The following is a 25,836-nucleotide window of genomic DNA, read 5'->3' as shown; positions in this document are numbered from 1 at the left end:
CTTGTGCTGCTAGGACAGGACAGTTTTCTCTTTGATATTTTTGGGAGAAAGAACAATTAGATTGTCATCATAAACTCTTGTTGTCAAAAGACAGTTTAATTCCATTGTCAAGTGCTGATATCTTTGGTGCTAACTGCTGAGCATTAAGAAGTTCTGTTCTCACTGCCAGAGGCTTACTCATGCTAAATTCTTGTCAGCCTCCCTAATCATAAGCCGCTTAAATGAGGGGGAAAAAAAAAACAGTGCTTCCAAATCTGAACCAAGTATGCTATATAAAGTTGGTGAACATGGTAAGGTAACAACACTTGCCAAAGAAATATTCTAACCAGCAGTGATATGGCACCCTGAGTAATGAGCTTAAGCAATCACCTAGACCTCGTGGTGTCATCCTGAAAGTAAAATGGAAACACACCTAAAGAAACAAAGAAATAACAACATCTAAATTATTGAAAAGAGCAATAGATAAAATTATACGAAGAATTGATTTGGATCTTCTACCCTGAAATAAGCCCTCTCTGCCATGGTGTCATTTCAGGTCAATGAGCTATACCCAGTGATTCAAAAGTTCATATATATTTATTCTGTTCTCATTGTGCAAAGTAACCACTCTGAAGTCAAGTGAGTCACTGTCGATAGTACTAATTACGTTAGGTTTATACATGTGTGTCTGAACATACTATATAACAAACATATATGGTACATGATTTTTGCCGTTTATATATATGCTTCTGTGTGTGCATATATATATGTGTGTGTGTGTGTACACATATGCAATCATGCATAGTTAATGGCACATGTATACTCTTGTGAAATAGAATACCTACCAATTGCTAATGAAGAGATTTCTCTGGTATCAATTCAACTTGTATGGGGAAAGCTACTTGCCTGCTTTATTTCTCAATTTTCTCATCTGTGACACAATGTAAGCTGGTGCACATGTTATCTGTGTTGTCTCCTAGCTCTTAAATCAATTTTATAACATGAATTGCAAAGCGAATATGCATTTATCCAATAGGACAAACACACTGTGACCCTTTCCAGCTTCAGAGTGTAATTGGTATATTTTACATTGCAAGTAACAGAAGCCCCTTGGAGCCAAATTGATCAAAATACGGTATTTCAGAAGGATGAGTGGATCTTACCTATGGGTACATAGATTCCAATGAAAAAAATGTGGCACTGTCTTCTTGTAGCTCTGCCTTTTCTTCTGTGCTGGGCTCTTGTTTACCTGCTATAGGCTGATATTCTCCATATGATAGAGTATGTGTCCAAACACGGCCTAGCTTCACATTTTCCTGGCCTCCAATGCAACAGTCTTTTAGAACTGCTGTTAGAACAGTCCTGGGTAGAGCTTGGATTTCTGAGTTGAGACATGTGTAAACCCTTAAATTAATCACTCAAGCTGTGTGGACAATTTTCCATGATGCTCTGGACTAGGATGACCCATCCAAGAATTGTCAGGAAACCAGCTGATCAGCTATACTTACACAGATTTATTCCCCCATATTTCAAGCAAGTGAGCCATTTTGCTTGATCCAATACATACTTTTCTACAGTATTTACAACTAAGAACTCAGATACAGTGTCTTAAAGGCTTATTTCCTCTTACTCTTCAACATGAGCCTCTGCTTTCACCATTGTCGATCACTATGAATTTTCTTGTGTTTCATATTTTCTCAACTCTGGCTTATCCTGATAATTTCCTCCTCTTCCTAAAGTCCTTAGCGTGCCTATGTTGTATGCTTTCCCACCCACAACTCCAGATTTTCTCTACAAAATGTTAAAACAAATCAACACACCTAAAAACAAAATAAAAAATTATCACTTAGCACACCTTCCCAGTAAATATTGCTTTCCCAATGCTCTTGCAGAGAATTATTTTCTAAACTCCCACAGTGCCCTAGATTTCTCTGTTATTGCACTTACTACAAGATACCGTGCTTTTTCTTCCCTACTACTAGACTCTTGCATAAGTAAGGCAAGTTTTGATTTAAAGAGGCATAAATACAAATTGAAATATTTTATTTAAAAAGAAAAAAAATAGATTGGAAGGATCCCAGTACTTTCATAACTACCCAAGAGCTGTCTTCATATTTCTTGTCTTTGTCTTTGCTGACTTTGCATGTCCATTTTATGCTCTCCCTTTCCAGAAATGCTGAAATACATGATGATTGCCATCCCTTGAGTCACATGCCCTGTAGCTGCCACTTTTGGAAAAGGGCTTGACTCTCTGTCCTTGGGCCCACTTTGAAAATCCCTGGGAAGTCCTTGGAGTCAGATGATCAGGCCTCCACCTCTCTGCCAAAAAGTCTGTTCAGGGAGTTTAGAATTATATAGAAAAGACATGGACGTGAGGAATCTTATGCCATGTATTTGAAACAGTAGCTGCAATATAATAAGCTTTCAGTGTATAAATGAATTCAAAAGGATATTATCATGCTGATACCTTCTAGATCAGGAGTCCCTAACCCCCGAGTCATGGACTGGTGTGGGTCTACGGTCTGTTAGGAACTGGGCTGCACAGCAGGAGGTAAGTGGCAGGCAGGAGAGCATTACCACCTGAGCTCCGCCTCCCATCACATCAATGGCGGCAGGGCACTAGATTCTCATGGGAGTGTGAACCCCACCGTGCGCATGTGAGGGATATGGGTTGCACACTCCTTATGAGCATCGAATGCCTAATGATCTGATGTGGAACAGTTTAATCCCAAAACCATCCTCCTGTACCCATAAGTCTGTGGAAAACTTGTCTTCCATGAAACTGGTCCCTGGTGCCAAAAAGGTTGGGGACCACTGTTCTAGAACTTAAACAGTGAAAAAAGTTTCAATTTTAGACTCATATAAGTTGCCAGTTGGCGTAAAGTACTGGCTTTTCTCCCTTTTGGAGAATGCTCGGGAATAATTGACTTTTTCAGATTTCAGTTTTCTGCACTTTTCATCTGTATAAAAGGGTATTTATGTTAAGGATATGTGGGCTAAAGGCCCAGATTCCAGATTAATAGCACAAAGCTTTCTTGTGAGTTAATACTATAATTATTATACTTTTTTCCCTTAAGGCTGTATTTTTCTTTCCTGATATTTTTCTCCCTAGCCAAAATGGGGTTTAAGAAATTAAAGGCCAGCTTGAATGTGGAAGCTGAACTATAACTACAGGGCAAAAAACTAAATCTTGTCATAATATTCATGGGTGGTTATTAATAATGAGGACTTGCAACACTTTCATCTAAATTATCTTGGCCATGGAATTAAAATATACAGATTACTTTCCATTAACATTAAGATACCGTGAATAAAAGACCAACTTTGTAATAATTAGAGTAGGTTTCAGAATTTTTGCCCTGCACTCAACTCGTTACATTTTATTTTTTCATTTTATTTTTAATTGTTGCAACCTCTGTGCCTCCATTGTTTACTTATTTATACAACGACGATTTTAATGCTTTTCTGACAAAGAAGTAATGTGAAAGCAAGATACATTTTCTTGTTTTAATGCATATAGAAACATAGTGCCAGTTCTCTTGTGTTAACTTTTTTTTTTTTGCCTCATCTTCAAGCAATGATGTTTCTAGAATTTCTTTAGAGGAGGAGTGAAGAGTAAGCATTTGGATTGGACCAGGATTTAGAGAACTTGTCATGCAGCTCTATAGGCATATAAAATACAACATTGTAACTTAGAATGTGAGTTATAGAACCAACATGAAAGTTAGCAAAATATTCTAAACGTATTTTTATGATCTCTACTTGCAACAAGGAAACTCTTAGGTTTTTCTATTAAAGAATAAGTGCACCAAAAACAAAAGTTTCTGGATTATCAAAAGGAGATTTGAGGGGCAAGGCTAAAGTCCCCCAAACCTTCCTCAGGATGAACACAAGCCCCATATTGTCCTGTTGCCCCTGTTCCATGTTGCTGGGCTCTGTTCCGGCACAATTTTGGAAAGCGTTGCTACAGTTCCGCCCCTCATTTCTCTCTCACTTCAGAACAATGATGCCCTTTCCAGATAAAGCATCTTAATTAAACAGATGACATTTGAACTAGACCTTGAAGCACAGGTCAGAGTTATATTGGGAAAGAAGTGGGAGAGGAACACCCAGAAAGTAACATTTATGAACATAAAGGCACAGAAATATAAATGTCTCTGACAAAGATAGATCAAGGGTAAATTTTAGTGTGGCATCGATTAATTCACTAACTCAATATATATATTTACATAGATAGCATGGATAGATACTAGAAATAAAACAATGGATTAGACACGGGCCTGACCTTACGATGTTGGCAAATATTGTGTTCCCTGAGGCAATGGTTCTCAACCTTTTTGGTACTAGGGACCGGTTATATGGAAGACAATTCTTCCACAGACTGGGATGGGGGGACTGTTTTCAGGATAATTCAAGCACATTACATTTATAGTGCAATTTATTTCTATTATTACTACACTGTTATACACAATGAAATAAGTATACAACTCACCATAATGTGGAATCATTGGAAGCCCTGAGCTTGCTTTCCTGCAACTAGACGGTTTCCTCTGGGGCCGATGGAAAACAACGGCAGATCATCAGGCATTATATTCTCATAAGGAGCGTGCAACCTACATCCCCTCCCATGCACAGTCCGCAATAGGATTCATGCTCCTGTGAGAATCTAGTGGTAATGGCTGGCGGATCTAACAGAAGGTGGAGCTCAGGCGATAATGTAAGAGGGAGCGGCCAGAAATACAGATGAAACTTCACTCGCTCACCTGCTACTGGTTTCCTGGTCTGCGTCCTGGTTCCTAACAGGCCATGGATAGGTACAAGTCTATGGCCCAGGGGATTGGAGACCCCTGCCCTAGAGTACATGCAGTGGATGTTAAGAAACAGATTAATACATTAATGCAGAGTCTTCAATGCCAAACAGAAGATTTGAGGGTATTATCTGTTAAAACTAGTAACAACATTTGTGTTGCACTACTTATATGTCAGGCACTACTCTAATAACTTAAAATTTATTCTCTCATCTATTATTAGAACAACATTATGATATAGGAATACACTTGATATATCCATTTTACTGATGAGGAGATTCAGACATAGAGTAGTTATTTAACTTGGGTAAGGTCTTTGGAGCTAATAAGAGGAAGAACTAGGACTTGAGCATGGGTAGGGTGGCTTCAGAGTTGTAGTCTTGCTGTTCGTAATAACCAACATGAAACTACAGTGATGTTTCAGTTTACATAACAAAGTCCTGAGGCTTAAACATGCCAGGAAATTAATTTAAAAATATTGTAGTATGTATCACTGTCCAGCCTAGAATTCCAGTCCAGGAGAACGCCATTGCTCCTTCTGCTTCACATAGAGAACACATCAGTACTGTGACACACAGAAAGGTTTTAGTGGGATGCTTGGCTGAGTCAAGAGAAATATGTTTACAATGAAAGAGGTGATAGTGCTGCTTGTCTTTGTATTGATCAGTCCAGTAGAAAAATATGGGAGACCTCAATCAGCTGAAGTTCAGCATGTTCAAAGGTAGACAAAGTTTCTTGTTGTTCTAGGTAAGCTTAAAATTGAGCCAAAAAGGCCTTGATTGATAAGGGTGACTGATATATTTGTGAGTGTTTTCACTGGGCACGATTCACAAAATTGTATAGTCCCAGGCTATCTCACCATTAACTGCCTCATGGGGACTGTCTTGAACTTCTCCAGGACTTGATCTGTAGGGAAATACATGCAAGAATAAAAAGCATTAATGAATTCAGGATTTGTTTCTCACTAAACAGCAGTTTGGGGTGATGTCACACACACACACACAAATGGAACAAGTCAGCCCCATTTCCAGCATTGCCTCATTTAAGCTTGGCACACAAGGACAATTGATGCTGACTCAGAGTTATTTCAAGATGCAAAGAGCATCCTGAATTATCACACCCCACGTAATCGTGGCCACCCTGTATTCCCTCTCCTTACTGTCCCATAGGTGGGCACATCCATCCCAGATAACAAGCTTTGACTCATTTTAGGTCCTTTTCCTTCTGCACAAGATCCTGAAATTTTCCCTACTCTGTGTGTTTGATGGTGCAGAAGAAACAATTCTCAAAAATAAACTAGCTTATCATTAGATGGAAGCAGTTATCTCACCTTTATCAATGAGAAAGCAGAGTTTGGAGGACATAGTACATTTCTCATGCAGATAGACCCTTTGCTATTGGGTCCTGCCTTTAAATTAGAAAGCCTTACTCTTCCATCTGCAGGTATTGCTATCCCTTTACAAGCCTCTGCTCTCAAGGAAAGAAAACTGTGCAATATATGACAAAAAGCAATATAGGCTTCAGACTCTCCAAAAAGAAAAAGAAATTGTGTTAAGAATGTAGTTTATTACTTCCCAATGGACTCTAAGATTAGTCAGTAACTTTTCTGTGATGTAATGAGTGATGAGACAGAGAGAAGCAGAGTGTTTGACTAACTGATCTCAATCCACAAGAAAGGAGAAGTATTTCCCTCCTTCCTTCCTCCACATTGTGTTCTCTTAGAACTGTGCTTTTCTTGCCCAGGGAAAAGAACACAAGTTTAACAGGCCAGTTCTTCCCGTTCCCAGATGCGGTCCCACATCCAATGCCAACAATACTTCTTGGAATGAATACCCTTTAGAACTATCAATGAACTGAACTGACCTTCCCCAGCCCCTGTAGACTCTAAAATGGGTCAGAAGAGCACATTGGTTAAAACAACTCTAAGGCTGAAAATGTAATCTCTACTTGATTTTCTGGCTCACATTTTTTTATAAGTAACGTTGCCAAAATAGCCTAGTAGGAGAACAATTTTGACTTTGAGTGATAACATAATTATACTCCAATCACAAAATATCAATAATGAGAGGACCCACATTTAAATAACATTTTTTTTGCTACTATAACATTACTGGAGCAATATTAAAATAGAGAGATTACATTATTTTGCAACTTAAAGTCTAAATATCATGCTTCCAAAGAATTAAGGTTCAAATCAGTTTTTTTCTCTGGTACCTGTGAGTTAAAATTTAAAAGATTTTAAAGTTCCCACTCATTTAATTTTTTGGCCACTTGGTCTCAGTTGGAAGAATTCTCAATACATTGGATGAGACAGTGATCTCTAAGCATTTGAAAATCAAACTCTTTCGCATTGGAAGGGGTGTATTTTCTTCTTCATGGTCTCAGAAGTTGTATTTGTTTAGCATTGACTCTCTGATGTTCTTTACTATTTAAAAAATTCCAGGAAGTTACTATTAAAGAAAAGATTATCATAGCTATGGCATTTATTCTGAGAAGTAGATAAACAGAGCAATCCATCATGGCTTCTAAAAGAGGTTTCACAGAGAAAAATATTTTCAACCAGATCGTTTGTATTGCCTAAGACTGCAGCAGAAACTTAGTATTGTGCTGAAAGAAGATGGATATCTTGGTGGAGACCTTGCTGGCATATCATTCAGTTCATGCTATTTTTTAAAAATCTAATAATTGAAATTTTAACTCAATTGGAAAACTTTCTCACCAAGATATTAATTCTGGATTGTTTTACTATATCAATAAAATTTACTTATAAATACTGCCTGGTAAGTCAGAATAGATTTGAGCTTGCTTTTCCACTCATAACATTCCCAACCTCCTGGCTTCCTTGTCTGCTGAATGGGGGTTCTACGAAGTAAATGGAGTTCCCCAAACTTTCTTATGACAAAGCGTTTTTCAGTTCTGAAATATTAAGGCTGCTTCTCCTTCATTTATCTTTGAAATTTTTAAGACATAAAAATATCCCTTCTTTGAGAGGATTTCCCCTCTTATAAGTAATTAAGAGATGCAGAATTAATTTATCACCAGATAGTGTTGACAGTGGGAGGGTGAGTTAGTTGAACTTGACCCCATGGAAAAGCTGGTTAATATGGTTGGCTGTATCCCCACTCAAATCTCATCTTGAATTGTATTCCCCATAATTCTCATGTATTGAGGGATGGACCTAGTGCGAGGTGACTGGATCATAGGAGCAGTTTCCCCCATGCTGTCCTCGTGATAGTGAGTTCTCACAAGATCTGATGGTTTCACTTCCTTCAATTCTCTCTCTCATCTGCTGCCATGTAAGACATGCCTATGTCACCTTCAGCCATGATAATAAGTCTCCTGAGGCCTCCCCAGCCATGCAGAACTGTAAGTCAATTAAACCTCTTCCCTTTATAAATTACCCAGTCTCGGTGATATTCTTTACAGGAGTGTGAGAACAGACTTACACGCTGGTGCTGGCTCTAGACCTGCAATTTCCTTCCTCAACTTGAATACTAACTAAAATTTGGCAGCCAATTTAGCCTCTTCCCTAGGTCTGGTGTTAACAATTTCAACCTAGAACTACCCTTGTGCTCTGTAACACACTCATAATTCACTTTCTTTCAGACTAAGCACGGCATATATTCCTCAACCACTGAGGCCTAAAAGTTCTTTAGTGATGATATGTTGTCTCTAATCAAACTCTTGCCTCAGCTGACCCTTTTAACTGATGACTCTGAGGTCACTACTCTTTGCATGGTCCCTGTTCTTCATGCACATAAACTAAGTACCGGTCAAGATCATGGTGCTGGGACCTGTACCCGCAGGTAGGCTCCAAATTTGTTGGGACTCCCATTTGTTGGGGCATCCTTCTACATAAGCTAGCACAGAACCCTGGCCAGTGTCACAATAGCCTGCAGTAACATGCCATGGTGAAAATATTCCAACGATTCAAAGATTCAAAGTCCCTAGATCATGCCACACATTTGTAAAGCCAACTCCACAATGAAAAACCAGCTGCACTGTGTAATGCAAGTGGCAAGTCACTAAGATTAAAAAAAAAGAGCCAGCATGGCCTGTGCTTAGAAAAGCACAGTTTACAAGCATCTGTTTAAGCTCTGCCAAAAGCCAAAATCATTCCATGCATAACTTGTTTCCAAAATTTTACACCTTGCTCATTTCTCAAGGTGCAGAGCCCACACATCAGAGTTATTTTAGAGAAGCTAAATGGGTAACATTCCTTTTGCCATGACCTGGATGACAAACTCACTGAAAAATAAAGTTTCAAGCAAATAAAAGCCAAAATATACCCGTTATTAATAATAAGGGTAGACTGGAGTACAAAACTTACATTTGTGAGCAATTGGACATACTAACACTAGCTTCTGAATTAGACACACTTACTGATCCAACCATAGATCAGTCTGCATGGAAACAGACCTGGTAAAAGTTATAGAATGAAGGAACAACATGTGATAAATGCATCTGCTATGAGACAAACTTTTAAGGTACATTGGTGGCACATAGAAGATCACTCCCTTCTTGGATTGGGAAAGATAGTGTTGGGCTTTCAGAAAAGGCTGGAAGGAAGATTCTTGTTGCAGTGGTTTACAAGCTTTAGTAGGAACATTCTAGATGAGAACATGAGTGGGTGGAGATTCTAGGAATAAATGGCACACTATGTTGAGCAAAGATATATGGTGTTTTTTGAGAAAGAGTAAGTCACTTATTATTAAAGTATAAAGCATAAAGGGAGAGATGGGAGGCTACATGTTTAAAGAGATTAAAAGGTGCCAACTTATGAAACCCATTTAGGAGGCAATTAGGAGTTTCCGAAGGTTGTAAGTAGCAGAAATTCATGATCAAACATGGCTTGCTGTTTGCCGCTTTTACATACGGTATTTCTGAAAACATAAATTATAGTGCTATTAGCACAATTAAAATTAAAATTGTAAAAATAACGTTCACTAAGCACTTACTGTATACTAGGACTTTTGTTAAAGCCTTTTCATATGTTATCTCTCTTAATATCTAAAGCAACCTTGAGGGAGGGAGGAGTGTCATCCGCATGGCAGAGTGGATGATAAATGGTAGGACCGAGGTTCAAATGGAAATCTCCCCACTCCAAAGCCCAGGTTCTCAACCTTCACTCCCCCTGTATTTTTACATAAAGCTCCCTTATCTTGTCTGAAAGCAAGAAGTTTTACATATTAGAGAAGAGGGAAGAAAGACATTTGTACTGGGAGGAGTCGACTGGTGCCAATCAGGAGAAAGTAGCTACAGACTCATGGGGGAGCTGTGTCCCCCAAAAGAAGCTTTAAGGGAAGGGACCGAATCAAGTCAGAAATGTTCCCAAAGCAAGACTAAAGAACTGAGCAAGAGAAGCATTTATCAGACGCCATAATTCAGCTACCAGTGAGCATTCAGATGGAGGTATTATGAAGAGGAACTGAGACTGAGGGCAGAAACTGCCAGCCAGAATCCTGGATAGGAGAGCGAGAACCAGGGCCTCGTTTAAGAGACAACCTGCTTAAGGCAGTGTAAGGTGAGACTGGATTAATGCAAAGACCTGGAATTCAAGTAGGTTAATGAACCGATAATGTGTGCCTATACCAGGAAGTTACAATAATAATGAGGGTGCTAATGATCATATGGAATTGGAGAGCATAATGAAAATATACACACTGGAGAGAAATTGCGTGGGTTGGCATCTCAGCTTTGTCATTTACTATAATAGTTCTGTGACCTTGGGCTAGTTATTTAACCACTCTCTGCCTCAATTTCCTGATCACTAAAATGAGTTAATAATAATTATTATTAATTGTTTTTTCGAGACGGAGTCTCACTCTGTCACTCAGGCTGGAGTGCAGCGAGGTGATCTTGGCTCACTGCAGTCTCCACCTCCCTGGTTCAAGCGATTCTCCTGTCTCAGCCTCCCAAGTAAACAGGATTACAAACATGCATGACCATACCCCGTATATACAAAATATATATATATATATATATTATATATATGTAAAGTACAATACTTAGAATTATTTTAACTTTAAAAATTGAAAACTGAAGCTCTGAGAGTCTGTGTGACTTTTGGAGGATTAAATAACTGATAAATAGTAGAAGTAGAATTAGAGCCAGGAAAGTATGGTTCTTGAATGCATGGATTTAATCCTTATTAAATGCTTTATCTTCCAAAATATATGACTTAGTCTTCTTTGTTAACAAAACTTACTTTACAAAATATGCAACTCTAAATTGTATATATCAAATAATATTTGTCTATAGCTGAATTCTGTTGACATATCCAGTCATCCATTCCATAGTTGTAAGAGCATTACTTGTTTTAATTAATGACTGTGTTCATATATACATAATAAAATGTTTCACCCATGTGGTTGCTCATTGCTTCTGAAATGCCATCAATCTCTGGTGATAAGTTATATTAATTTTGTTATAAATTTGCAATCGTGGAAAAGAAACATAGATCCATCCAGCTGTTCACTTCCTCAAGCGACTTATCTCCATCTGTTGTGATCAATCTATTCTAGCACCCCTTCAGACTCCCTGCCAATTAATTAATGCCCCTTTGTAAGGTGGCTTTCTTCTTGAGTTCTTCCATGGGGCTTTTCCCCATTAGAGGTGAGAAGAGTGGTGAGCCATGAATCAGAGAATAATAACCATGGTCTGGGGTAGGCAGAGAGGGTGAAATTCAACTTGACCAGTGTGTCATCCTCAACAGCAAAGCACTCTTTTTCTCCTTTCAGCAGAAAGTCAGTGGCTCCTATTGAGCAATCACTTGATGCCCTCTGAGATCTGAACTCTGTTTAGAGCCCCAGGTTCATCTTGCCATCTTGTATCCATCCTGGCCTCCAGTCAAATGCACTTAGAGACGTCTGAATGCCCTGTACCTTCTGTCTTTGCTGTGATTTTGCATGTGCTGCTCTCCCTAGAAAAGTTTCTCTCCCCCTACTTTGTTTCACTTGATAATCTCAGATCCTGCTAATGTATCATATATGTAGGCTACCTTCACAGGCACTTCCCCCCATATTAGTTTGTTAGTTTTACTGTAACAAACTGCCACAGACTGAGTAGCTTAAACAGCAGAAATTTCTCACAATTCTGGAGGCTAAAAGTTCAAAGTCAAGGTGTTGACAGGTTTCGTTTCTTTGAAGGCCCCTCTCCTTGGCTTATGGACGGCAATCTTCTCCCTGTATCTTCACATCGTCTTTCCTCTTTTTCTGTGTCCACATCTCTTCTTATAAAGACACCAGTTATATTGAACTAGTGCCCACCCTAAAGCCTCATTTTAGTTATCTCTTAAAAGACCCCGTCTCTGAAAATAGTCACAGTTTCAGATACTCGGGATTAGGATTTCAATGTATGAATATAGAGGAGACACAACTCAGCCTGTCATAAGCATTAGCTCCAAAAGAGTCCCTTCTGCTGATATTCCTGGCCAGCAACGAGTGCCTCCCTCAGAGCTGGGCTCAGCTGTGTCATGACTCTGTGTTCAGATGTCACCTACTGTAGGCTGTCATCTCTCACGTTGTGGCCTGGCTCCTGTTAGTCTCCTCTCCTCAATTAGGTAGCAAACTTGTTGGCAGTGTAGGTGGCTAATTGGTAAATTGGTAAATGATCCAGAAAAAGAGGATCTTGTTAATGGAAACATGGTTATTAAACATAATTTTGAATTTGTCTGTCTATCTTTTTATCTATCTTCTTTCTTCCATGTACTACTTAACTGCCATTATTTAATTAGGAGATTGGATATGTCTATCAGTTGTTGTCTACTTAAAAGAAAAATTAAGTAATTTTAATTTCTTCACCAACTTTCAATATCACCCTTAACTTTTATTCGTGCTTAAGTATGATGTTTCTTTAATTTTTGTATTTCCTGGTATCTTAAAGGATGCACCTGTATTATGCAATTAGCAGCAGTTAGCATATGGCTATGAGACAGGGTGGCTGTGGATGATTTTTCATAAGAGGCATGGCTTAACTTGGACTTGCAACGGTGGGGAGTGGGGCAGGTTGCAAATAGGTGAACTAACAAAAGAATATGGAAAGAATATGGAAAACACTGTTTGACCTCCCATCCAGAATTCTCTTCTGGCCAAATATGCTTTAGGGAAAAAGGCCATCATGTTGCATGATTTTCTCAACCTTTGTACTGGATATCCTTCTATTTACCTGACTTTCCATCAGTCACTAAGAGACCTTCTGAGCATACAGAGAGGACTAGGAAATAGCAACAAACAGTGGGACAAGAGGTCTGCAATAGGATTACTAGTACTAAAAAGTCAAGGCCAGGAGAGGTGGCTCATGCATCTCAGCACTTAGGGAGGCGGAGCAGGGTGTATCATGAGGTCAGGAGATCGAGACCATCCTGGCCAACAGGGTGAAACCCCATTTCTACTACAAATACAAAAATTAGACAGGTGTGGGGATGGGCACCTGTAGTCTCAGATACTCAGGAGGCTGAGGCAGGAGAATCACTTGAACCCAGGAGGCGGAGGCTGCAGTGAGCTGAGATTGTGCCACTGCACTTCAGCCTTGGTGACAGAGTGAGATTCTGTCTCAAAAAAAAAAAAAGTCAAAAAATAACAGATGTTTATGAGGTTGTAGAGAAAAGGGAATGCTTAGACACTGTTGGTGGGAGTGTAAATTAGTTCAGTCATTGTGGAAAGCAGTGTGGCAATTTCTCAAAGAACTGAAAAACAAAGTTACCATTCAACCCAGAAATTCCATTACTGGGTATATACTCCCCAAAATGTAAATTATTCTTCCATAAGGAGACATGCACATGTATGTTGATTGCAGCATTAGTCACAATAGCAAAGACCTAGAATCAATCTAAATGTCCATAAACAGCAGACTGGATAAAGGAAATATGGTACATATACACCATGGAATACTATACAACCATAAAAAAGAATGAGATCCTGTCCTTGGAGGAAATCAAGCTAAATGCTCATCAACAGTAGATTGGAAAAAGAATATGTGGTACGTATACACTATGGAATATTATGCAGCCATACAAAACAATGAGATCATGTCCTCTGCAGAAACATGGGTGTAGCTGGAGGATATCATACTTAGCTAACTAATGCAGGAAAAGAAAACCAAATATGGCATATTCTCACCTATAAGTGGGAGCTATATGATGAGAACACATGGACACAAAGAAGGGAACAGACACAGGGGCCTACTTGAGGGAGGAAGGTGGGAGAAGGATAAGTATCAGATAAAATAACTGTTGGGTACTAGGCTTAGTACCTGGGTGACTATATACACACTAAACCCCCATGACACAAGTTTGCCTACATAACTAACCTGCACATGTATCCGTGAACCTAAAACAGAAGTTAAAATAAAAATAGTCTGGGATGAAGCTGGGGCTGGACAAGAGGCAAAGAATATACCTGATGGATGAGATTCACTGGAGCTGTAAATCTTCAGCATTTCCATCCACTGTCCTGCTGGCTCACGGCAGTGTTTGCTTCAGGTGTTTAATGAACTGCTGAGAGATCAATAGCACGTGGCAGATAACTTTGAAAAATTTCCCTTGACTCAATCAAGAGTCTTAAATCCTTATTAATTCTGATGATGTAAGCCCTTTCTGATTAGCTTAGTTGCTAAATATTCACTCATAAGTGTTGATAAGGGCATAAGACACTTCATTCCCTTAGACCTCTGAACTCTATGTGGGATTAGCAGTTCATTGCTGCTGATAAACTATGACAAATTACCTTTCCAACTTCCCAACTGTTAAGTATATTTACTGAATATATTCCGGGCTCAGGTATGTATTCTAAAATTTTTATTAAATAACATCTTTTCCACAAACATTACACACACTTACAAACACACTTTAAAAGTATTTATTCATTTCTTAAACATCTGTATTGCATGACTAGTGTATACCCAACATTGAATCATTTTTCAGCACACGAAGATGGAAACATTAAGGTTTGAATGAGTTTAAAATGAGAGCAGAGAAGCATGCCTGTGACCTAGTAATTTCAGTATAATACCAAATGTGAAACTGCTTTCATTGACCAAACTAGGCTTTCAAAGGTAAATACAAAAGCTAGTTTCATTCTTGCTTCCATTGCTACTTCAAATTTACTCTCTAGAATGGTACTTTTTCTTGTTTAGAATTATAGAACAATTCCACAACTTTCCTGATTAGTGTTAGATAAGATCCCATCTCCTCATCCCTTTTGGACATTAAAGATCCAGGTAATAACCAAATAACTACAATTCAAGTTAAGGCCGTATGAATATTCAGGACTCTTAGTCAAATTAAAGCCCAGGATCTGATTCAAGCTCAGATGTTTTCAGTGGGCAGTGAGTGAAAGTTTGTTGCTTCTCTCTTTGACTCATACTTGCAAAGGTTGGCTACTGATGACTTTTGGCTGAATTTCTCTCTAGGAATGACCCTTAACTAAAGAGAATTCTTACCTGGAATTCCTCTTTCCTTGGTGTATGTATGTATAGATATATATATATATATATATATATATATATATATATATCCATCCCAAGGCATCAGGATAAAAAAATACTATATCAGAAAGTCCATTTCAAAACTCTCCAATCTAGTTATTTCTCTGGGTTATTCACCAAGATTACTGGATATTTCCCAATAGCATCACACAGGACCTCTTTGTATGATATTGCTCCATGCTGCTGTTCATAAGTGTTATACCTGTCATGCACTTACTCTGCAAAGAGGGGAGAAAAACACACCCTCATGCTTACTCACTGTATCCCCAGGATGGAGCACTGTGCTTAGTATATATTAGAAATTTGGTAAACATTTGCTGAAAAACTGGAACCAAAAAAAAATATCGCAGTGCTTTAATTCCAGTAAATTTTTTCTTTGTTAGTTTGTCAAGAGATAGAAGGCTCCATTTACTACCATCTGACACCAACTTGAGTTAAAACTTCCTCCACAATTTTTAGCAAGCCCTCTTAAAGATAAGAGGAAAGGTAAAAATAAATGAAATAAAAACTCAAAGTGGGAAAACATCTTATCATCTATAATAGATCCAACAGAAATATAACGTGTACTACAAATGCAAACTACCTGCATATTATTCAGTTTTCTTGTAGTCACATCAAAAAATAGGAAAAAGCTAAAATTAATTTTACTGATTAATGTATTATAATTTAATATATTAAAAATATTATTTCACCATGTAATCAATATAAACACTGTCAGATGCTTTGAATTCTGCTTTAGTAATGGTTTTTAAAATCAAATGTACTCTATACTTACAGCAAAATGTACAACATTTATATCTGCAAAATGTAAGGGTTTAAGTGTTAGAAAAAAAAATTAGTAGAAGTAACATTTCCAGTGTTAAATAGCCACATATGCCTAGTAGCTATTATGTCATACAGTGCAGGTGGATAATATACTCCAACAGGGAATTCTAAGATATATTTTCCCAAACCTCACAATATTATCTATTATTTTTATGTGTATGTATTAATATATACATAATGTTTTGTTTTCCAAAACATGTTTTGTAATTCTAGCTTCCAGCAATATCTGGGTTCCAGATTTGCATTTGGTTGCTTTGAAGCAACTATAATTTTGTCCGGCATATATTAAAGAAAACTTTTCCGACAATTTAGTTATAAGCATTGGCCAGTGTTTTATTAGTCTTGCAGGACAGATTTTTTTAAAAGCCTCCAGTGGCCAATTCAAAGATTTACTCTTGGTTAGTATTTCACCAGGCAAGAGAAGGAACAGGTAGCTTTGTTAGATTATCTATTAAATATCAATAATCATGTTAAATACTAGAAGAAAAGAAAGTCTCCTTAAAGGGCACTGGATTCTTGACTAACAGTAAGCTGGCAGTCAACTGGGTTGGTGGGTTGGTGAATATAGCTTAATCTTATTAAACTGCAGCAGAAAATCACTAATACTAATTTATTCCCAGAAGAAGGGTATTGTGAACGCCATCTCAAAAGTGTTTTTGTTTTTCTACAGTAATGGTGTCATTACCTCCTGTTGTTTCAGAGATCAAATTTGGATTTTTTTAAAATTAAATAGGACTATTGAAAAGTCTTAACTGTTAAAACATAGAGTGTGGGTGAGAAAGTTTTAGATAATGAGGTGAATAAAGAAGGTTGGGCCTCTACGTTTTTTATAGCATTCTTAGGAGTTTGGATTGTATGTTTAGCCTCTGGAGAGCTATGTCCACATCTGAAAAAGTAGAGGTAATTGAGAATAATCTTGTAATAAACCCAAAGTGGAAATAGTGAAATTGCTATCAACATGTCATCTTCCTAGACATCCCCAAGCCTTCTAGACTGGACTTACACAGAATGATAGAACTTAATGAAAATGAATCCAATTTCATATAGAAATAGTGGACAACTCAGCATCACTCACTCACTTCCTACTATTTTCCAGCATTTACAAGAGCTTGTGTTTCTTATAATGTCTTCCTACTCAATATTTGGCTTTCTCTCGGCTTTTTATTTTCCCCCTTTTGTTTCTTATAGCTGTTCTCTTTTTCAGTACCAAAAATTGACCCAAAGATTAAACAAAATTTATTTTACTTTGATTTTCTCAAGGCACTGTTCTGACAGGATCATTTCTTCAAGTAGAATTTAATTAAATTTGGGAGTTAATGCCAGGTAGGTAACAGCAAAGATCCAATCAACACGTAATTTATAATTAAATATTAGGTAGCTCCACCCTTCAAAGAATCTGAAAGATTTATCTCTCGGATGCCTTGTCTTTCAGAAATCCCATGTCTCATTTTGAGCATGGCCATTTCTCTACCATATACTCTCACATGATTTTATTTCTGAGAACACTTACTCTTCTTATCTGAATCCCAGGCCATCAGGGTCATATCCTGAAGACTCTTTCCACACCAATGTTCCATTAAAGTGTTTGCAAAGCCATACAAATCTTCTCCCTCAGATGTATGCAGTTAGCTCTTAAATCATCTCTCCCTCCCACCTTCCCCCCATACAGACTTTTCAACTTCCTCAAAAATAATTCCAGGAAATGTAACATTAATGCCAACTAAGATAAAGAGGTAGAATCTCCACTCCCCAGAGATGGGGGACTCCTGTTGTAGCAAGACACAACAGGCAGTGCTCCTACATGTAAGAGCAAGGATGCAAAATAAAAAATAAATGGTGAGAATCTCCTCTGCAGGTGCCTGGTGAGGCCATTCTAAGCTTTCCTCCGTAAATGCAAATCATCAAGCAAAACATGACATTTGTCAAGGAATTCTCAGAATGCCTTTTCAATTCTGGTCCACTTTCCCAAACAGACACATCAAAACCATGCCTTCCTCTTAGAAACAAAAATACGTCTATATAATTAAATTATTCACTTAAAACAGTCACTCCTTTGGAAGGGCGGTTTCATCTGTTACCTGTAGAATAGTATGGTTGAAAAAAGTTTTTATGGTTATTATGAACCCTGTGTGAGAAAATGCAGCATAGACTGGCAGGTTCATGCAAATGCTGCAATTCTGCCATTTGTGTTCACAATGTAGTCACTGTGTAGTGCACACTGAGCACACATTGCCTGTAAATGGGAGACCCCTGAAGCAATGGGATCCTCAGGACTGTAACTTCAGCTCAGGTACAAGCTCAGTTCAAACTGCATAATTAGCATTGCAGCACCTTCTCTTCATTATTGAAATGGAACAGTATTTTATTTTCAAACAGTATTTTTTGAAATGAGATACTGTTTGAAAAGCCTGGCCTATATTTTGCTTACCAGTTTTCTTTGTCATCCCTAAAATTAAGAGAATAAAACAAAATCATTTTTCAACCAATCAACTCAAAATATGTTTCTATTTTTAAATGTGTCTGAAATGCCCCTATTTTCTTCCGTATTTTATCATCACCTACCAAAATGTAAGGATATAAATGTTACAAAAATGTTTTACTTCACGTTCAGCTGTTTTGTTGGTATTAGACAAAGCTAAAGAGTTTTCTGTGTGGGAACAAAAGAGTGTTACATGCAGTGCACAAAAATCCCTAAAACTGTTGGCATTTCTGCTTTAAGATGGGTAGAAATTGGCTGCAATGTTTTTTTTTATTATTATATAACATTTATCATTTGTTTGATTAACGAAATCATTTCAAATGTTGGAATACCCCAAAAGTTTTATTAGGTGAAGGAGAGAAGAGTGGGGAAAAGATCATAACATATATTGCACACACCTTTTATGCAGATATCGGATCAGGTGTTTTACATGTGTTATCACTTCATCTTCACCAAAACTTCGGGTCATAGGAGTTATGTACCCCATTCACATTTAAGGTACATAAAGATTTAAAATTGTAATTCCATGGAAGTGAAATAGAAAATATAGACTACATTTTGTCAAGCTGAAGAGTTATTGTGTTCCATTTTCATTAATCAGGGATCTTCCAGGAGAGGTTAAAAATAAGAGAGAAAAGTGAATGTGCTTCCAATGATTATTATAAATATTTTTAGTGTAGCCAAAGAAGGCAATTAAGAGATTTCATATGCATTTGCTCAAAGCATGTTGTGAACTCTGCATTTGGCCCTGACTTCAGACTCAGGTTAGAAGCCGCAGAGCAAAATAAAGCCTCATGGTGCTATAGTACCACGGAGTCACTGATTTCAAGCAGTGTCCACAGCTTCCCATCAGCCATCTTCATTATTCTTGATTCCAAACTCTTTTGGCAGTTTCGAGATATTCAGTGAACTCTCAAAGGACCAAGATTTTGCCAAGCGTTGTCACTGGTTAGCATAGAGAAGTGTCAGCACCAAAGGCAGTTCCTCAAAAACTGCAGTTTCAGAGTTGCTTTCAGTAATGGCAGCCCTGTTGCTGTGAACGGAGCGCTCCCTACAGGGACAGTTAGGAGACAGGAGTGCAAATTCTAGGCAGTTGGTTAAAAGTAGCACTTTCGTCAATCATGAATACCTCCGCATGACCAAATGTGTCTATATATGCTTATTGTAGGAGTTTACTTATATGTAATTGAAAATGTAACTTAAACATCAGGTGATTTTATTCAGTAATAGATGCAGATATTTCAGACGATATAAAAGTATCTTGTGATATAAACTATTAGGCTAAAAACTTAAAATACATAAGTACATATGTATGTGTATATATGTGCATATATAAATATATATGTGTGTATATATTTCAGGTTTTTTAACATTTGTGTATGCATAATATATATGGATGTGTATCCAGAAGCCGGATGGTTATAATTCCAGTGATGGAGATATAATATGATATCAATTAACTTGGCAATATAGCCCAGGGGAAGGAGGAAAACAGAAGTCACAGCTCTGGTGAAAAGAAAAATAGTATTTACAAACTTCTGTTTAAAATACAAAGGTGAGATGATCAATTAAGGAGCCAGGAGTTCAGGAAGTTAATTGAGATCTAGTCCACTAAGAGGTTTCGATGTCAAAGTAATATCTTAATCATAAACCTAATACAATTTTCAACTGTTTGATATCTGCTGCCAAGGACAAGTAATGTATAATTTTATCTCATCAAAATATCCCAGCCAGTTCAAGAATCAGAGGTGTTTGTTACAGCTTGAAGATTAATGTCTATAGATGGTACACCATTTGGCTATTTGTATCACTCTTTTTGAATAACAATTTTTATTGGCAATGTTCCACGGTTGTTTTTCATTTATTTCTCTTTTTAAAAAAAAACAAATTAGCACAAATGGGCACTCAACATCATTGAAGTAATAGCAAAGTCACATAATAAAAGCATGGAATTAAGCCAAGCTGAAGATTCAGATGCAATAAAACAACCACCCATTATCATCTCAGTGGTTTCTGTGCCTCATTTAATCTAATATTTCTATTTTGTTCAAGTGAACAAATTAACTTTTAAAAATTTACTTTATGGAGGTAAAATTTACATAGGCTCAAATCCAGTCATTTAAAATGCTCAGTAAGTTTTAACAATATATGTATACCTATGCAACCACTTCATATGTATTTTTACACACTACATGTGTGTACATATATGCACACTCACACTACATATTTGTGTACATTCAAATACATACACTACATACATACAAGACACTATATACTAGGTATACACTATATATATTTATATATAAACTGCTTATATGCTTGATTATATAATGAGCAGTGAAACTCCAGTTTCCAAGTGACTCTGTGGTATAGTGGGAAATGCATTTGACTATAAATCAAGAAATCTAAATACTGGTGTTTGAGAGAGCCTGCTAAATAACACTTTTTCTCTCTGAGCTCTGCACCCATTGAGGAATGAGGTAAAAGACTAAGATGGGAAAGAGACAGTGTGAGCTGAATCTGTCTTGTGTAACCTTATGAGAGCTAATTGTGTGCATGTCTTTTCAAGTCCTCATTCATTGACGTCATGGTCATAATGAAATGAGTCTAGGTGGAGGTATTTATACCACAGAAGTCTGCAGATGCTGCAAGTCTGATTTTTTTTCCTAGAGTCAAGCGTTAGTTTATCAGCATGATCCTATTAAGAGATCAAAATATTACTATTACTAATGGAGAAAATATTGGTCAAGTGGGCCTCCCAATGCTGAACTTAGAGTTTAGAGTTTTCATTCTCATCCCGGCAGCCATGGGGCACCATAGTCCATTCCCAGACTGCCTGGTCTCTGGAATGAGCTCACTGCATAGCCAACAGCTATAAAAATTCATGCCTTACGTAAGGAGGTCTGCCCCAAAGAAAAAGAAGGGAGCACCTTGGCTAAATATGCCCTGGGCTTGCTTTTGCATACACTAATTAGATAAGCAATCCATCTCCCATGGGAGGAAAGATCGGGGCAAACAGAGGCAGGGGTTTTATGCTGATGGAACCCCTTTACTTTGAAGAAAATCTCAAATGTGAGGGAGAATCTGCCTATATTTTCCCTGCACCCCAAAGCTGAATTTAGGACAGTTCTGTTTCTAAATAGTTCTTGGGCCCATTATTAATGCTTTTATAAGAATAGTTTCCACCACTATAAAGTAATTTTTAAAATAGCTTCAGATAATTTCAAAGGGGCCTCTGATGCCACATTTCTATTATTTACAATTCTAGGTTTCTATATCTGTAATGTACTGCAGCAAAAGTTTGAATTCTATTTTAGTGCATTTATAAATTCTAAAGAACTGATCCTTTCCACTCTGCAACCCCACCTTTCATCGGGTCATTTTTGAAAGCTTTTAACAGAGGGCAAATGGGAAGAGTGCTTTGACCTTCTTCGACATGAGACCAAAGTCAGCGTGAATAAATAAGCTGCTATTCTAATATATATGATGGATCTATTTCATATTATCATCTAGCGGCTGAAGTAAAGTTTTCTTTTCCCTTCTGAGTTTATTGTTGAAAGTAAGTGCCTTTTCACCTAAAAAGAACTCTAGGTGCAGATTCTTGTCGATTTGATCTCACTCAGTGATTGTCAAGAAGGTCATAGACCTTCAAACAGGTGATTGCCCGTGTTGTGTGCTTCTACTTCTTTCATGGTTCCTATTATTCTCTGATATAACTTGTTTTTAATCAAGCTATGAGTTCCTTGAGTCTTTCATCTGTATCCTTAATGTCCAACGGAGTGACTGGAATGACAGTAGTTTGCAATATTTACTAGAGGTTTCAGGAAATGCATGATGAGCCAAGACTGTTCTGAAGTACTTATCTAACACATGGTCTAAAATATATATGCATACAGGAGCCAGTTCCAATGCCTGGAGATGTAGGGATTTCAGATGAAAATGTCTAACAAGAGGAATCCAGTTGTTTTAGTCTGTTTTGTGTTGCTATAACAAAATATCTAAGACTGGGTTGATTATAGAGAAGAGTTTTATTTGGCTTATGATTCTGGAGGCTGGAAAGCTCAAGATTGGGCATCTGCAGCTGTTGTAGGCATCAGGCTGCTTCAAATCATGGTGGAAAGCAAAAAGGGAAGCGAACTGGTATGTGTAAGGAGGTCACATGGCAAGAGAGGAAGGAAGAGAGAGAAACAAACTGAGAAAGTCGGACTATTTTTAACAACCTGCTCATCCCGGAACTAATTCATTTTAGTGAGAGTGAGAACTCATTCAATCCTCATGGGAGGGCATTCATCTATTAATGAAGGATCCACGCTCATAACGCAAACACCTCTCACTAGGACCCATCTGCAGCCACATTGGGTATCAAATTTTAACAGGAGTTTTGGTGGGAGCAAAGCAAACCTTAGTAACAGTCAAAAAAGCAGTCATTGTGTGCTTCAACTAAATGTGACCCTTTGATCCAAACTCACTTCCTTATTACAATATACCACCATGTATGCTATGAATTGAATCACTTCTAACATCAAGGGAAAATCAGAACTCAAATGAGTATGATGGCAAAGACTGATGTGGAGGTCATTTTGTTTGATCTTCTAATCAGCAGTGTAGGAGAGGAAATCCCCTCTGCAGGAGACAGGATATCTTTCCCTGCTATCAAGTAAACAATCAGAGACAACACAATGACTTGCAAAACCTAATTTTAATTAGAAAAAATATCCAAATTGGAAGGACGATGCTTGAAATATTTCAATGTCTTTTCAGAAGCAATGTTAAGTTTAAAAATAAATCATTTACTTTTAAAATTGCCCAACAAATATTTGTAGATTGCCCTGTATATGTCAAGGGCTGCTCAAAGCAGGGTAGAGGGCAAGTATACAGATAGCTCATGCAAAAGAAAAATTTTGCGCTGAACTCATGTTGACATGAGACAAATTTTCTTCCAGTTATTGCAGTAGGACAGAGAGAGGTTACTATAAACTGAGCTTAACTTCATTGAAACAAAAGATAGGAAGGAGGCTTTTAAAATGCTGCTTGGGGGTGGCCAATGTGACTCAGAGATCTGTGTTTGCTAAAGGTGTTTATTGAAGTTAGGCTCCTACCCTTAACATCACAGAGATTGGGAGACAGGGTTTCCATCTGTGGCGATAATTACATTTCAAAAGGATGGCTTCCAGGTTTTTGAGAAAGACATTCCTGGGTTACAAGAGATGCATCTCAATGGGGCAGGGAAAGGATGTTAAATTGTAAGTTTTCTAAAGAAAATGGGAAGTCAGCCCATGTTCATATATTGACTAGAACCAACAGTAAACTCTTTGGCAATCTTTTCAGGCAGGTATTTTAAGAGGTGGGGGTATGCTGGGGTCACTCTAGGAACATAGTCTTGGTCTAATAAAAGCCATGTTGGAGTCTGGACACTTCTCCTAGTCAGGGGAAGGAGGAGAGGTGGATGGACTAAAGGGAGTTGTTTATGTGAAGAGTTTTGTGGGTTTTTTCTTTTTTTTTTTCTAATAAGAAAAGCAGTGGAAGATATCTCTTCTGTTCATTATGTATGTTTTTTGAAGAAAAACTAGTTGCCACTTTTATTCTAAATGATGATAGAGAAGAAACCATGTAAGAGGCTACCATAGAAACATCCTGTTTTTATTTTTTATTATCATTTTATGCATATCTGTGCCAGCAGGGATTCCTCTAAGGTCTTTGGCTTCACTCTTACTCACTAGGGGATACGTATGATTATAAAAATTATTATTTGTATAGCTGTGTCAGACATGGACTTCCTTATTCTTTCCTCCTTTGAAAATAGCATCACATAGAATGTGTTGGAGACTGTCACTTTCCTTCCCGTTCGATACATAAGCAATCCTTGTGGTTCAGTCTGTGAAATGCTTCTTGGGTTCCGAACCTCAGTCTTACAGTCAGTACCTCTCCTTGAGCACAGACTCCCTTCTACTCTCTTGCGCTTTTCTTTTTCTACTACTCAGGAGCTAGTAGGATCTTTGTAGGGTTTAACTGTAATTAAACACTCTAGGGGCTCCTCATTACCTGAAAGATCAGAGGATTCATTTCTAAATCATTTATTGAACACCTGTTACAGGCCTGGTACTGCACCATTACCCTCAAATTCACACGGTCATAGTAATCTAAGTTTAGACTTTTCCTAATGATATCTCTTGACAGTCTCAGCCACTATGAACTCTATTCACTATTTACCTAGAAATACCAACTGTTCCCTTTATGCACCGAACTGCATCTTACCTCAATGTCTGCATATTCAATCCAGCTGCGGAGAATGCCATTATGTAGTTTTCATCTGGTAAAATCATATTCAACTTTATGGTCCAACTCAAATGTCAACTTTTCTTTATAAATCTATCTCACTACCTCCAGGCCTACTTAATGCTATTTCTTTTGGGTTCCTGCAACTGTTGGTTAATCTGTATAAAGTCACACATCTGATTACATAAAAATTAAAGATTTATGCCCCCCCCCCACAGCAATAGAGTTTCTTGACAATAGAAAGTCTTATTTGATTGTATTTATAATTTTAGTATTCTAATATTATTGAAAGTTATTTTATCTTTCACTAGTTTCTTCATGCAGGAAATATTTACCAAATATTCCAGACCAGGCATTCATTACATCTAATATTCTTTAAATATTACATGAGAAAGAAAGTCCATAATATGTGAAAGTCAGTAAGGATAAGCACTGAGATTAGATAGCCTGGGTTCAATGTTGGCTTTGCCATGTTCTATCATTCTTTAGAGAGCTTTTCTAGTTTAATATGGTGTTTGTTTGGTTTATGTATGAGTCGCTTACTGCTAATAAAGACATACCTGAGACTGGGTAATTTATAAAGGAAAGCGGTTTAATTGACTCACAGTTCCACATGGTTGGGGAGGCCTCACAATCATGGCAGAAGGCAAAGGAAGAGCAAAGTCACATCTTACGTGGTGGCAGGCAAGAGACAGCTTGTACAGGGGTACTCTCATTTATAAAACCATCAGACCTCATGAGACTTTGTCATTACCAAGACAACACCTGGCCCTGCCCTTGAAACTTGGGGATTATTACAATTCAAGGTGAGATCTGAGTGGGGACACAATCCATATCAGTTTGCTTTTTAGCTAAACTATGTAACCAACATAAAACACATGGTTTGGACCTGACATAGAATAGATCATTCGGAAACACTGATGACTGAATGGAATAGTTAATGAACTCTCGCCCACCAGCTGCATGATAAGCTCAGTCTGATGA

The 25,836-nt window shown here is 37.7% G+C and overlaps 1 long non-coding RNA gene and 1 other non-coding gene across 51 annotated transcripts in view; one reads left to right on the top strand and one right to left on the bottom strand.

Moving 5' to 3' along the window:
- LOC105487940 (uncharacterized) overlaps positions 1 to 25,836 on the top strand; it is a 224,040-nt gene that overhangs the window by 41,633 nt on the left and 156,571 nt on the right. The window contains exon 6 of one of the 49 annotated variants that reach the window (XR_011621511.1): positions 8,089 to 8,144. The exons of the other annotated variants lie outside the window; for them this stretch is intronic. This is a non-coding gene — a transcript (uncharacterized protein). Of the gene's footprint in view, positions 1 to 8,088; positions 8,145 to 25,836 lie in introns of those variants that run through there. 49 annotated transcript variants of the gene reach the window in all.
- Positions 1,656 to 14,303, bottom strand: LOC105487939 (uncharacterized). Of its 2 annotated transcripts, XR_011621521.1 has the most exons (4): positions 14,186 to 14,303; positions 4,743 to 5,693; positions 4,472 to 4,529; positions 1,656 to 2,310 (listed from the first exon to the last, which is right to left on the bottom strand). It is a non-coding gene; the product is annotated as an uncharacterized lncRNA (long non-coding RNA). The 2 variants fall into 2 exon arrangements; XR_011621520.1 differs by having other exon boundaries at positions 4,472 to 5,693.

Source organism: Macaca nemestrina, chromosome 3 (assembly GCF_043159975.1).
Source record: "Macaca nemestrina isolate mMacNem1 chromosome 3, mMacNem.hap1, whole genome shotgun sequence".
In the NCBI taxonomy this organism is placed as follows: Eukaryota; Metazoa; Chordata; class Mammalia; order Primates; family Cercopithecidae; genus Macaca; species Macaca nemestrina.
The sequence above is the reverse complement of the archived record's forward strand: the minus strand, read 5'-3'. Positions and strand labels throughout refer to the sequence as shown.